This window comes from Heteronotia binoei, chromosome 4 (genome assembly GCF_032191835.1).
Source record: "Heteronotia binoei isolate CCM8104 ecotype False Entrance Well chromosome 4, APGP_CSIRO_Hbin_v1, whole genome shotgun sequence".
NCBI classification, from domain to species: Eukaryota; Metazoa; Chordata; class Lepidosauria; order Squamata; family Gekkonidae; genus Heteronotia; species Heteronotia binoei.
Window position 1 is genome coordinate 74,118,016 of NC_083226.1, and position 15,032 is coordinate 74,133,047.

The window sequence follows — 15,032 nt, forward strand, 5'->3', positions numbered from 1 at the left end:
GTAAGGTGTCATTAGACATTCTGAGAAATCCATGGCAAACATACTCACCAAGCAAGCATACTACTGTGACTTACTGGTTGAGCCTTCGATCAGTTCATTTCACCTTCATGGTTCATCAAGTACAGAGCCAGACAGCTTTGTGGCTGCGTAATAACCAAGGTAGATGGCCATTTTGTGTCTTTATATCTTGCTGCTACTTTTGCATCTGTACAGTAGATGAAATGATTCTACACAGGGTCATGGGGCAGGATATTAAAGTGTATTGAACTTGCTGATCAGGGCGGTTGAGGGGGCTTTTAGAACAGTTAGTTGTCAGTATGGGCTTCTCACTCAAGACATCCCTCTATTATTTTTACAAGTAAAGGGGATTTATTTCAATTATTCAGGGGGAATTAACAGTGGCTTTCATGAGTCCATGCAAAAATGTGCATGATCTGGATAGTTCATCAGCCACTGAAGTTCAGCCTTTCAGACAACATAGACTATAATAAAATGTTTTTCCATAAAAATCATTATTTCTTTGTTATCTTAATACTTTCTTTAAAATGTTAGTAGTGAAACTTGAAAATAGTCCATGCAGCCAAACTTGGAGTGAGTTAAATAGCAAGCTCACTGGGATTGGCTGGACTGCCTCCTAGCAACCAAAGTGACTTAAATAGGGGGCAGGGCCAAGACAAGGGACTTTTTGCTTCTGTCTGGAGTTGCACAGATAGGAGAAAGACCTGTTTGAACATTGACAGCTGTGAGGGACAGAGCTGGCGACAAATAAGGCTCTGTTCTGAGGAGATTTTTATTTTCTCTTTAGAGGCCATGTAAGCTTCTGGTGACAGCTCTGGTTTAGGAGTGCTGACAGGCCAATAGTCAGACTCCTGTGTAAAATCAGAACATCATACACACACTGATAGCTGAGGGGTGGAAGTTTGGTTATCAGAGGGGAGATCCAGGATAGACAAAGGCTTCAGACAAAAATGGGCTTGACTCTGAAGTTGTAGGTTAGTGATAGAGCCCTGAGGGAGAGTCAGTGTCCAGGGGTCTGGAAGTAGGGATAACCAGTACCTTAGGGCTAGAAGTGCTTTCAAGTGTGTGGGAAAGTGTAGTGCCAACCAAATTTATACTGGGCACAGCTGCAGATTGTTCCTATTTACCTGTGCTTTCAAGAATTTATGTTTAATTATTCATGAATCAGTTTACTCATGATCTTTGTGTGTGAGCTGCGTATTAATCCTCCTCACATTTGCTATGGGCTACTTGCCCTGTTACTTAGGAGGAAATAGTATTGAAGGACAGCACTGGAAAGGCTAAAAGAGATAGAGACAGGGGGGTACATAGACTACAGACATGTGCTGACACCCCTAAACATCTGGTGTTCTAGAGAGCCAAGATGAAAAGATAAAAGAGGGAAAGGGATTATCTTGATGGTGGCAGCTAAGACTGAGGTAACAAACCCACTGGCACTGAGGAAGATGGATACATTTAAGATTAATGGTGCTTCTTTATTTCCATTAGGTCAGTCTTGAGGTTCTGTTGAGTCTCAGCATATTTTTTTAAAGCAAGTTGGCACAGAGGCCAAACATACCTTTTTCATCTTCATTTAATGCAGTGATATCATTTCTCTATAGTTATGACCTTGCCACAATGATCTATGCTTCAATAATCTTCAGATCAACTACTTCAAAGCAGTTCACAAGGTGCTGCCCTGGAAGACAACTTGGAAGTTTCAGCTGGTGCAGAATGCCACCATTTACCTATTGCCTGGAATTAGGCATCATTATTGTGTCAACCAATTTTTCAGCATCTGAAATAGCTACCAATTCTTTTCCCCTTGGCTTACATTAAAATGTGCATATAAACCTTTAAACTAGTTTTTCACAACTTGGGACACATATAAAAAAAAATGACCTCCCCTCCCTATATGGACTCATGTTCTATTAATGTCAAGCCAACAAGCCTTCTCATCATAAAGTTAGAATAATGACAGCAAGGAACAAAATATTCTTGGTCCAGCAAGTACCCGGTGTTGAAGAAGGATGAAAAACAATTTCTCTGCTGATTTTCCACAGAGGCAGTAAAGCCTTCTTCTTTAAATTGTTTTAATCTGTAATCTGCAGAGGGAAGTGTTTTATGGCGGGCATTTTGAGATGAGCAGTTATTGCTTTTACTGGAGAGTTTTCAGCATTGCTGTAAATATTGATTTTAATGTTTTCTTAATAATTGATATTGCCTGTTTTAATTGGATTTTGTGTGTATTGCTTATTACCTCTTAGCTACGTTGAACACAGTAAAGATTGGGTACAAGTCTATTGGATAAATGAGTGAATAAACTAAAAATAAAGTTTCCAGATTCAGTCCCTGGCATCTCCAGTTAAAAAGCAGTAGAGCTAAGAAAGATGTTTCCAGAGCCACACTAACAGTAACTTGGAAATATACCAACATAAATCAGAGTTACACTGTTCTAGCATGAAAGCACCACTCTCAGTCGACATTGCAACCCCGCAGTGGATGACCATCTGTGGGTCAGCAGTATAGGTCCCAGCACCAGTGTGGAAGAGAAGCATGGTGAGAGGTAGTCAGCTCCCTAAGCTGTTTCAGTGTCAGTGGTGGAAAGTCACACCATCATAAAACACAGCATAGCTCAAGGTACCCATGCAATGCAAACTAAAAATGTGAGTGGCCCCTATTGGTGCGGCCACACCCATAAGGTCTGGAGGAGCAAAGGATGCCAACTATAGGTGCAACCAATTGCCTCCATGCCCTATGGATGACAACCCCCCTCCAGAGCATCCAATTGCTCCCTCTTCAGCTCAAGGCACCCCAGAACTTGTTAGGTAGGGTGCACAGCATGGGATTCTGTCCCCACCATGCAGACCTAGAGCAAGTGGCGTGGCACTTTGTTGGTGGGAAAAGCCCAGAGAGGGCACTTAGCCTTAACACCCAAGGGGGAGTAAAAAGTCCATATTGTGTGGCTAACATGTCTCATTGCAGAATCCTAACAGGTACCCCATCTCCTGAGGCTTAACCCAAAGGAGTGGCCATGTAGCAACAGATAAGAAAGGGTGAACAGATAAAAAAAAACTGTGGTGAACTTGCTTCCCCATTCCCCTTGCATGATATCAGATGCTGCTTCTCTGATGCCACCACCCACACTAAAGCCCAACATTGTGTTATTGCAAGTGTAACATGGGCCACTGTGTTTCAACATCATGGCCCCCAATGTGTGATGAGAAAAGGCCCCAAGAAAGTTTCCCAGGCAAATGAAAGGGAGGGGATGTTTTCAGCCCCACACTGGACTGTTAGCTCATTTGTTTGCCTGGAACCTTCCTGCCCCCAAGAGAAAGCAAAGCTTATCAGAGGAGGGTCTGGCAGCTGCCTTACTGTACTCTGTGGAGCAACTTGCTGGGAAACACTTGCAGTCATTTACTTATGGGAGCAGATGTTATAGTGGATGGATCATTGGCAGTCATTTCAATACTGGACAGATGAATGTAGTTTGCTGGGCATCATCATCTGCCTCAAGGGGGAGTTCAAGCAAAGTCTATTCCTATGAGGCTGAGATAATGGATCTTGCCAGGGCCCCACATCCATGATTAAACCCAGTATGGTGGTTATGGCGACTGGCCATTACTGCACATGTCTCCATTTTGTTTTTCTGCAGGTGATCTCTAGGAGTGATCAGTACTTTTCCCTCCACACACTCTGTTAAGTCTGCTGTCCCAGCCTTCCTCCTGGAGTAGAGTGTTGCACCCAGCCAGCTCTTCCACCTATGACCATGCCCCACTAATACACATGTCATACCAGGGAAGGCTCAGTCTGTCTCTCTATGGCCCCAGGGCAGTGGCAACTGGAATCATCAGACCTTTCCATGATTTGCAGTTCAATTAAAGTCTGAGTTGCACCACAATTGTGCCTGTTTGGTTTCAGAGTTACACAGGAGCTCCACGTCCCTCCCTGCCCACTCCCTTGCCACCCATCTGTGAATAGATATACTAAAATGAAAGACGGGATTGCCCATTGGGAACAATGGGAGAGGCTTGAAGGCCTACTGGATGTAATGGGAGACAAGAATGACAACTGACTTGCATTGCCCCATTGCAATATATTACAGCACACAAAAGTTGTAATGAAAATGCAGAATGGATTTTGAATTAAGCTCTCTCATCTGAGACAGACTGCTCTGGGACAGAATGACAGCCTGCAAAGCAGAATGACCATCCCTGGGACCATGTTTTGTGACTGGAACAACAGTCCCAGAGCACTGATTGCAGTTCTAGGGGCCATCATCTCACTCTGGACCAACACCTGGCCACTGTGGCATGGGCAGTCCTTAGGACTGCACTGAACCAGTCTTAGATTGGAAATGTTGTATCTTCTGAATATCCTAAATCTTCCTGTACACATGATTGGGGGTGTTGATTAAATTAGAATATAATTCCAAATTAATATAAGCAAAACAAATTAAGAGGGAAATAAATGTTTTCACCTGAATTGTTCCCCAATGGTGTTGCCACAATGAAAACATGGTGACATTTTCCTGCTTAAAGAGTCCACCATGACCACTGAAGCAGGAAGTAGCATGAAGTCACCACACGGTGGGAAATGCATGGTGCTGTTGGCCGGTCAGCAGCTGCAAGCTTGCATGATCTGACAAAGTCACCCTCTGCATCAGCTGTCACCTGGCATCTCTCTTTGGTAAGAATATGGTCCCTCTACTTCCTCAGTAGCCACTCAGATGACAGCCTATCATGCAAAATACTCCATGCCTCATGAGCTGCATTAGTAGACTTCTCTCAGTCAGTCAGTCAGTTTATTGCGGCGCTAGGCCAATCAACAACAACAACACAACACATTGACAACGGTACAACACAACACCAAGCTAAAATATGACATAACTATAAAATAACTGTATGCAACCTTCAGAGTAGTATTAAAATTATCTGGTATAAGCAACACATAACTAAGGGCGGCATTATACAATCAGATCACAACTTCTTTCAAGTACAAACAACATTAAGTTTCTTCCTGTCCAGGTCAGTAACATATAAATACTTAGCAAGATCCAGGGAAAGTTGATCACTCCCATCCCCTAGGAGGAAGTAAATGGCCTGGGCCTGATTTAAAGATTTAGCTTGCATTAGGTGGTTCCGCAGAAGTCTGTGCCTTGCCTCTGTATGGAAGAGACAGTTCAAAATGAGATGGAAAACCGTATCGATCTCCTCGAGGCCACACGGGCAGGTCCTATCTTCTAGCGGAATCTTATGGAAACAGCCCCGATTAGTAGACTTAAATTAGAAAAGATTCTCCAGGTTGCCAGTCATGCCGAAGAGGCAAAAGAGATGGTCCTCCGCCAAGATGGTCCTCCGCCAAAACCGCCAATACGGTCCTGTCGAGGGACCCTGTCATTATGTAAACTGAAGAAATAGCGGCAGAAACACCATGGTACTGTCAGAATAAGTTAAGTGTAATTAAGTATTAACTGGTTTTTAAATAATGTTAATTTAATGTCTTATTATCTATTGTATCGTGTTTTTATAAATGTTGTTAGCAACCCTGAGCCTTCTTTGGCGGGGGAGGGCGGGATATAAATAAAATTTTATTATTATTATTATTATTATTATTATTATTATTATTATTATGGTATCCTGTTGGATAAAGAGGCACAGAGGTGATGAATATTTATTTAAAATGAAACTCTTTATCTAAGTCTATTAGAAAGCGGAAAGAACAGGATGGTCCTAAGAAAATAACAAAGTTCTTAAAAACTACATATTTATTCTACAAGTAGGCTAATGGATAAAACAAGGGTGGTGGTCACAACAGGTACAAAGTAGAGGCAGGTAGGTAGGTGCAGCTAATAGGCAATTAACTTCTGTTTTACAACCTTGACAGGAAGAAACTTTTCATTAGCCAACTCAAAACACTGTTAAAATCACTCAATCAGTTTATCAAACACACCAGTTAACAAACATGATTGACTTGGAGTCAGGTTGTACTTCCAGATCAGGCCTAGAATCAAAACAAATATGTTAACCCTATAATGACTGAAATTTAGATCTTGCCATGTATCAACACATCCCTGATCTCTGTGCATGCACCCTAGCAGCATATCCTTCCAAAAGGAAGCCAAAAATTGAAGCTGTATAGTCCTGTGACCCATTGGTTGAAGACCACTGGTTTACATTATCCTTCTTTAGCGCATAACTTAGCCTTAATGGCTTTCCTTGAACCAAGTTACTTTGGATAGACTGAGCCAGAAGTTTAAATGATGTATCAGAATGATTATGGGAAGTTAATTATCAGTATACACTTCTTACTACCTTTTGCTCTTAGAGATTTTTAAATTAGCTATATAATTAGTTTCATTATATTCTTTCTACAGATGTAGATAATCTATTCAAAGAAATCAGTAGATACATACCTTAAGAAAGACTGGGAATAATTTTGTATGTGTGTCAGCCAAAGTTGTTATGGTGACCACAGCTGTTAAAATATTCTTTACTTTAATCAAGAGATCTTTACACCTTCCCACGTGAACAATCATCCAAGAATGCAATAGGATAAACCTTGAAAGTTTCTGCAGAAAAATGTAGGCTGGCTTCTATCTCAAATTACATAAACAAGAAAAACCATTCATAGAAAATAATTGTATTTAACCCACATATATTACTTTCATCAAAACAACCATAATACTCAGAACAAAAGGAAGCATTTACACCAAGAGTTCTTTTCCTTTATATGGTAAAATAGTAGGCTAGCAGATAATTCCAATAATAGAAAGTTCAGTTCTATATTCATTAGGACATTATCTTCTGCATTCTGAAAATGAAGGGTGATAAACCTTATAATGTGAAAGGAAATTCTTTGTTCAATAACATAGTACAGTCTTCCACAAAGGAGGTCAGATGAATAAATATAGGGTTGTCTAATAATTTACAGCCAGATATTGACCAACCCTGGATCCATTTAACATCAAAGATATTATTTCTGCATCTGTATGCAGACAGATTGGGCAATCCCCCTAAACACTAATATCTAAATTTTCAATCCACTCTATCATAGCTGGAGAGATCTCAAAGAGCTCTGACACATCTCCCTGGAAAGCACAATGCTCACATTCCTGCGATAGATGGAAAATAATTTTGTGAGCTGCACCACAATTGCATTTGGGTCCTGGTATTTTGCCCAGTCTGTTCAGCTGCCAAAGCCTGTTCATATTCTATTAGCCATCCTCCATGCTTTATGCAGCAAGAAAATCCTGTGGGCCTCTCATTTGTGTTTATTAGGTTATGGACATTCATAACCATTCATTTCCTAGATCAAAATTTTGTGATTACAGGATTTGGGCAGATCTCATTGCTGGGTGACAGGAGCTTGTCTGGATAGGCCCACACCAGCCTGTGGATGGGCAACTCTCTGTTTTCAGTGATCTTTCTATATTCATGAAGAAGAGTATCTTGCCTTTGGATATGCAGAGGAGCAATGTGGCATAACATAGGTAGCTAATAGGTTGGAGTGGGTTTAATAATCAGCTGATGGTTCTCATTGTTGTATTGAGTTGGACATCAAGTTTGGGGACATGGGGTTTTCAAACCACACTGAAACATCATATTCTGCCAGCCCCAAAGCTGAGCATCTAAGGGTTGTAGCAGATGTACCCTAAGTTGTACCACACAATTTTTGGAGAATGTGGTTTTGCATATATATTTTTGCTGTTACACTGGAAAGGTGGTTTTTATAGCTCAAGGCCTGTCCAGGGTACATGGGTACCATGGTTGTGTGTAAGCCATTAAGGTAGACATTCAGTTCATGGTTGGCAAGATTGTCATTGAGATGGAAACAGAAGCATTCTATTTTCCCTGAACTTGGTGTAAGCCAATATTTAAGGTAGCAGCCAGACAAAAGTTTGAGATTCCTAGTCAGTATTTCCTCAGTTATTTCAATTGATTTGTGCTTTACCACAGTCACCATTTCATAGGCATAAGCAAACTTCCTGAAAATCATCTCAAGAACATCAGAGATGTATGGATTGAAAAGATATGGATCAAGGACTGAACCCTGGGGTTAGGCTTCCCAATCCCCAGGTCCCAGCAGAGGATCCCTGGTTTTACAGGCTTCCCCCTGCCCCCAGCCAGCTGGCAGGCGGGGGAAGTCCCGCCCCACAGCCACCATGCAGCTCTATTTCTCTCGCAGGTTTAGAAACCTGCTAACAGGTCCGTTTCAAAATGTGTGTGTGTGTGTGTGCTTTTAAAGTCGAGTAAGAGGTACTTCATGGGAAAAGTCAGCAATACAGTCCCTTCGTTTGTTCTGCTTTCATTTCAGAGGAACTAAATGTGAAAGAGAGAGAGAGAGCAGTGTAGCCCCTGTTCTTTTCAGATGTAGTTGTGGAGGAACCAACCAGTACATGTGTGTGTGTGAGAGAGAGAGAGATGGTTGCCAATCCCCAGGTTTGGAGGCCCTCCCCCCCCCCTTAGGTCATCAGAAAGCGGCGGGGGGAGGGAAATATCTTCTGGGCAATTATTCCCTATGGAGAACAATTCCCATAGGGAATAATGGGGAATTGATCTGCGGGTATCGGGGGCTCTGGGGGGACTGTTTTTTGAGGTAGAAGCACCAACTCTTCACTATAGCATCTAGTGTCTCTCCCCAAAATATCCCCCAAGTTTCGAAACAGTTGGGCCAGGAGATCCAATTCTATGAGCCCCAAAAGAAGGTGCCCCATCCTTTATTATTTCCTATGGAAGGAGGCATTTAAAAAGGTGTGCTGTCCCTTTAAATGTGATGACCAAAACTCCCTTGGAGTTCAATTATGCTTGTCACACCCTTGCTCCTGGCAATGCCTCCTGGCTCCACCCCCAAAGTCCCCAGATAGTTCTTGAATTGGACTTGGCAACCCTACCTGGGGTACCCCATTATTCATTTTCATTATTCAGCCCTGTGTGAAACAATGGTGACATCAGTGGGTGTGGCCTAATATGCAAATGAGATCCTGCTGGGCTTTTTCTACAAAAAATGCCCTGAGTGGTGGTGTCTGATGAAGAGAGTTAAATAGAGGGAACAAGAGATGATATTCTAGGATTAACTGACAAATTAAAAACTAACATGTTACAAGGACCAGATGGCATATACCTGAGGGTTCTTGAAGATAGCAGATGTGACATTGTTGATCACTTAACAATAATAAGTGTCACTAAAATTTACTTCCCTACTAGAGGGATTGGAAAGAAGCCACAAAAATAATGCTGTTTTTAAAAATGGGATCCAGGGAGAATCCAGAAAATTACATGCCATCTATTCTGTGTAAAGTTGTTATAACCATTAATAAAGATAGAATTATTAAGCTAGAACAACATGCCTGATTAATGTAGAATCAGAATAGTTTCTGTGAAGAGAAGGCCTGCTTTTTGCAATTCTTTGAGCATGTTACCAAGCAAGTGGATTACAGTGAACCAGTATAGCTGGACTTCTAGTTTTTACAAGGCTCTAGGATAAATGTAGTAATCATGGGAGAAGAGGACAAGTTCTTGCAGAAATTAGTCTTTGGCTGAACAACAGGAAGCAGAGAGCAGGGGTAACTACAATGGAAGAAACAAGCAGTAGACTCTACCAAAGGTCTGTATTAGGAGTGAAAAATATAGGTTTCTAGATTATCTGAAATTAAGGATAAGAAGCAAGTGGCCAAGTTTGCAAATTGTTCCACTCAGGGCTTTGTAAGAAAAAGCCCCCTACTTTTCATACACATGGACATTGTGATCACCAGTATGGTTGCCAGGGTGCCTGGAGTTTTGACTCGCACACATCTGCTCTAAGAAGTGGACTTTGCCCACTGTTTCTAAGGCTTATGTGAACACTATAAGCCTCAGCTTTGCAGCAGCATTCTACATCTCTGGATGGCTGTTAGCCAGAACTACAGACGAGCTTCCAGCCGCTCTTTGTGTGCACAGCCGTTGCAGTGGAAGAAGCCACACCGCCATGAACTGCACAGGCAAACAGTTTCCAGCCTGTTTCCATGAACCAAAGGCTAACACCACCAGAATCCATCTTGTTTTCCTGACTCCATTACAGCAAAGCAAGAGACTCACGTATCCAACAGCTGCTTCAACTTCTGCATAAGGCAATCAAGCTTATCTTAGGTGTGGATCCTGCCAGACTGCCTAAGCTTTTGTCCAACGGAACCCAAGACAAAGGATGGTGCCAGCAGAGGAGTAAAGAAGAGGAAAACAGCTTCACTCAGAGCCATAGTTATTGTATAAATTGGGTGTCACCTTATGTATCAATTTGGCCATCTATTGTCACCCTTTAGATAAGTTTTGATAGTTTTAATCCCCTCCACCCCAATCATTTCTCCCATTCTTTCCCTTAATGGTCATCCTGGAGCCTCCCCCTTTGGCCCATTGTTACCAGGAAGTCCAATCAGGTAACCAGGGCCAAGTCTGCTCATTGGCCAGCTATGGGCATCCAATCAGGTACCCCGAATAAACTGGCTATTGGCTGCCACATAAGTCCAGCCCTTATGGTCATTGCGGAGCCTCTCCTTTTTCTGAGGTCATGTACCAGCTGACCACTTGCCATCCGCCCCTATACCTCCCATCTCCTAAGGGCTCAAGGTAGTCCTTATAACCTGTGACCCAGCTCCCCACAGGTGTGTATCTAGCAGTACCCCATCCCTGCTGTTTAGATACATCCCCGATTCCTGATCAGTTGAGGGTCCCTTCTCCCTAGTCCTCATTTGTCACCATTGGAGCCTTCCTTGAAGACTATGGTCGGTGATTATCACCCTGTTTGTCCATCCTTGTGTTACCTCTATGCATTTCTCTCTATTTTTATTAGGACTGTGTGTGTGTTGTATATATTCACTACCATGTATGTGTGTTCTATATTTTTCTGTAATAAATTCATGATTGTTTTACTTAATTAGTGTCCTTGGTAAATTTAGCAATAATTTCTGGAAGTGGAATCCTGTATACATAGATTCTAGATCCCTTTTTAAGCCAAAGGTGCCCACCTGTCAATTCCCCAACCTCTTTTGAGGGCATTTTGGCTTACAGCTTTTTTTTGTAGAAAATCCCAGCATGAACTCATTTGCATATTAGGCTACACCCCCTGGCATCACCATTGTTTTGTGGGGGGGTTGCAGAAAAAGCCCAGCAAAACTCATTTGCATACTAGGCCACACACCCTGACACCAAGCCAGCCAGAACTGCGTTCTTGTGTGTTCCTGCTCAAAAAAAGCCCTGGTTCCACTTACTCAGTGTGTTGGAAACCACAGTAGATTGTGAAGATTACAAGTGTACAACAATGTGGCAAATTATGCAAAAAAATCCTAGCTTTACATACACACTCAAGTCTGAACTGGCAATGACCATCTTGAGGTCAACATGGAAAGTTCAATGAAAATAGCAACTCATTGTAAAACAGTAGTGAAAAAAGGAAATTCTGTTGTCACTGACATTCATGGTCTCAGATCGGGGTTTTTGGTTACATGGCTTTAAACAGCACACCAAGATCCTCCTCAACCACTGCATCAACAACCCACTTGGCTGTACAGTAGCCCCCCTTGCACTCCCCTCACATCTCTGTGTCCCAAATGTCCTGTCTCTGGATGGTCACTGAGGCCTTCCAAGTACTAGTGTTTTACTCTGCTCACTCCTATACCTGGGTGTTTGCAGGGTGGTCCAGAGCTACAGACATACTTTCCACTGCCAGTTCTTCCTGGCCTACTGCCCAGCCAGCTTCTGAGGTTCCTGGGCTGGGTGTCCCAGCCACCTCATTCCTTGAAGCTTCATTCTCTGGCTCCTGCTGCATCTCCTTGGGAGAAGATGTGCTTGCAGCCCCTTAAGAACATAAGAACATAAGAGAAGCCATGTTGGATCAGGCCAACGGCCCATCAAGTCCAACACTCTGTGTCACACAGTGGCAAAAAATTTTATATACACACATACACTGTGGCTAATAGCCACTGATGGACCTGTGCTCCATATTTTTATCTAAACCCCTCTTGAAGGTGGCTATACTTGTGGCCACCACCACCTCCTGTGGCAGTGAATTCCACATGTTAATCACCCTTTGGGTGAAGAAGTACTTCCTTTTATCCGTTTTAACCTTTCTGCTCAGCAACCATTACACACTTACCTGGCTTGGGACTGCTCTACTATGCTCCCCCTTTGCTGCCTCCTCAACATTTCTCCTCCTTGCCTCTGGCCCACTCTTCTGCTGGACTATATTGACTTCCCATTTACTGGATTACTGGCTGGCACACCCTGACACCGCCCAGGCCCTGTGGAACTGCTCAGCTAGTCATATTTGTGCTAGGAGATATTAGGAAAGGGATTGAAACTAAAACAGCCAGTATCACATTTGGAACACTCTATACCAGGGGTGGCCAGACTGTGGCTTGGGAGCCACATGTGGCTCTTTCACACATATCATGTGGCTCTCAAAGCTCCCACCACCCCATCAGCCAGCTTGGAGAAGGCATATGTCTCTAAATTACTTCTCCAAGGCAAACCCGCCAGAGGCTTGGACAAGACATTTAAACTTAGACTTGCTTTCTTTCCACCTCTCCCTATCTATTTTCCTTCCTTCCTTCCTTCCTTCCTTCCTTCCTTCCTTCCTTCCTTCCTTCCTTCCTTCCTTCCTTCCTTCCTTCCTTCCTTCCTTCCTTCCTTCCTTCCTTCCTTCCTTGTTTGCAGCTCTCAAACATCTGACATTTATTCTATGTGGCTCTTATGTTAAGCAAGTTTGGTCACCTCTACTGTATACAGTTCCAGTCACCCCATCTCTAAAAGGATATTGTAGACAAGATAAGAGAAAGGGCAAGAAAAATGATCAAGGGATTAGATTAACTTTCTTATAAAGAGCATGGGCCTTCTTTGGTCTAGAAAAAAGCTGCCTGGGACAGGACACATGACATAGTTGAATGGTCTTAAAGAATAAACTGGAAAATATTTCCTATGTTATTTCACTATACTTCTCAACTACGCTCCCTTAATGATCTGCTTATTTTTGTTATGGCTTCAGTTGAGAGACCATTAATTCTACTCTGTGTAATATACCATTTGCTGAGTATGCAGCTCTCTAAATAGCACCTTCTTTTAGGTAAATTTCCTTGGTGGAATTATATTCTAAGTCAGTGGTTAAAATAAATATCACACTCAGTTTCTTTTACTTATTGTATCAGAAACCAACATTACTGTGATTTAAATGAAAGTTCATTTACATTTGTTTGCTGCTAATGGCAGGTTAATGGCCTCCCAGGACAGTTTTTAACATTTCACATGTGATTAGCATTTATAGATCCATATTCAGATTTCACAGCTGGCAGTGGCAAACAGAGGCTGCAAAATTATTTTCTGAAGTCTTGTTTTCCTAAGTGGAAAATGGATAGATCCACCTGAAATATAAACCAGAAGATGCTTGTAAGTACAGATGCACCTCATGTACTCAGTTTTCTCATGATTTTTGTACCACTCTGTAATAAACATGGAAGCCTTTAACTTGGAACAACTCTGATGCCCTCATGTGGCAAGATATGTTTTAACACAAGCTAAACCAGTTGAAAAGTTTGGATGGGAGATGAAATGTTAAAATAAAATATAGGTAGTCTTTCTTCTCATATGGAAATAAAACAATATTGGATTTCCAGATCAGCCTTTAGATACAGTATAAATAAAAGTCAGAAGACTCAAGCGCGCCAAATGCTGAATCTTACTTTTGGTGTTGGATTAAATGTGGTTCTGGAAGCTACTGATACAGATCATTTGCCTTGAAGACCCAGATAAGTATGCCTAGCCCTCCCTGTTTAGGTGGCAAGCAGATTTATGCTCACCAGCAGAGATTAATTGAACCCATTAAGTTCCAGAATGCTCTGAAAAATCCAATGCCCCCTGGCAGTTTGCTAGATGAGCTAGTGGAGTACTGGCATAGCTGGATCTCTGAAACTATTGACAAAATTGCCCCCCAGTGCCCTCTCCACTCTCATACCAAACTAGCTCCATGGCATACCCCAGAGCTATGAAGGATGAAGCAAGAATTAAGACAGTTGGAGCAAGGGTGGCGGAGTACCACTAACAAGGCTACAAGAACATCTTATAGGATGTTTGTGAAAGCCTATGAGATGGCAGTGAAGACTGCTAAGAAAAATTTCTATGAAGTCTCCATTGCGGCTGCAAGCTCTCTCCCAATCCAATCATTTAGGATAATTTGGTCTTTAACTTCATTGCTGCCAGCCAAACAAAATGATAAGGTATTAGATATTGGCTGTGAGCCATTTGCGAGCTTTTTGGCAAAGTCTTATCACTCCACCAGGACCTTCCTGCCGCAATTGATACAGTAAGGGAACTGGAAGCCCAATGGTGATGTCAGGGGCATGGCCTAATATGCAAATAAGTTCCTATTGGGCTTTTTCTACAAAAAAGCCCTGCCCTTTTCCATCTTCTTGTCCAATTTTGGACCTCCTCAGCCAGCTGTCAGCCAGTAGGAGATTGACAAGATCCTGGCACTTGCCTCATTGACCCATGTTCATCTTGGCTGGTCAAGGCATGCAGAGATAATGTTTTGGCCCCTCTGCAATATACAGTCAATCCATCCCTGTCTTCAGAAATTTTGCCAGCAGGCTTGAAGGAGGTAGTGGTGCATCCACTATTGAAAAAATCATCATTGGACCCTGCAGTCTTTGCCAACTACCACCCAGTGTTGAACCTTCCATTCCTGGTAAGATAGTTGGGATAGTGTTGGCTCCAGGTTTTCTTGTGCCTCTATCCTGAACCCTTTCCAGTCTGGTTTCTGCCCTGGCCCTGGAATAGAAGCCGCACTGGTCACTCTTACAGATGATGTCTGGAGACATCTGGATCGAGGCAGATCGTTATTATTGCTTTTTGATCTTACAGCAGTGCTCAACATGGTCAGTTATGGCCTTCTGACCCACTGCCTCACCAATATAGGGATTTGGGGGATTGCCTTACAATGACATTCCTCCTTTCTTCATGGTTGGGGACAAAGCAGGGCACTTAGAGAGAGAATTTCATTTCATTTCATTTTCA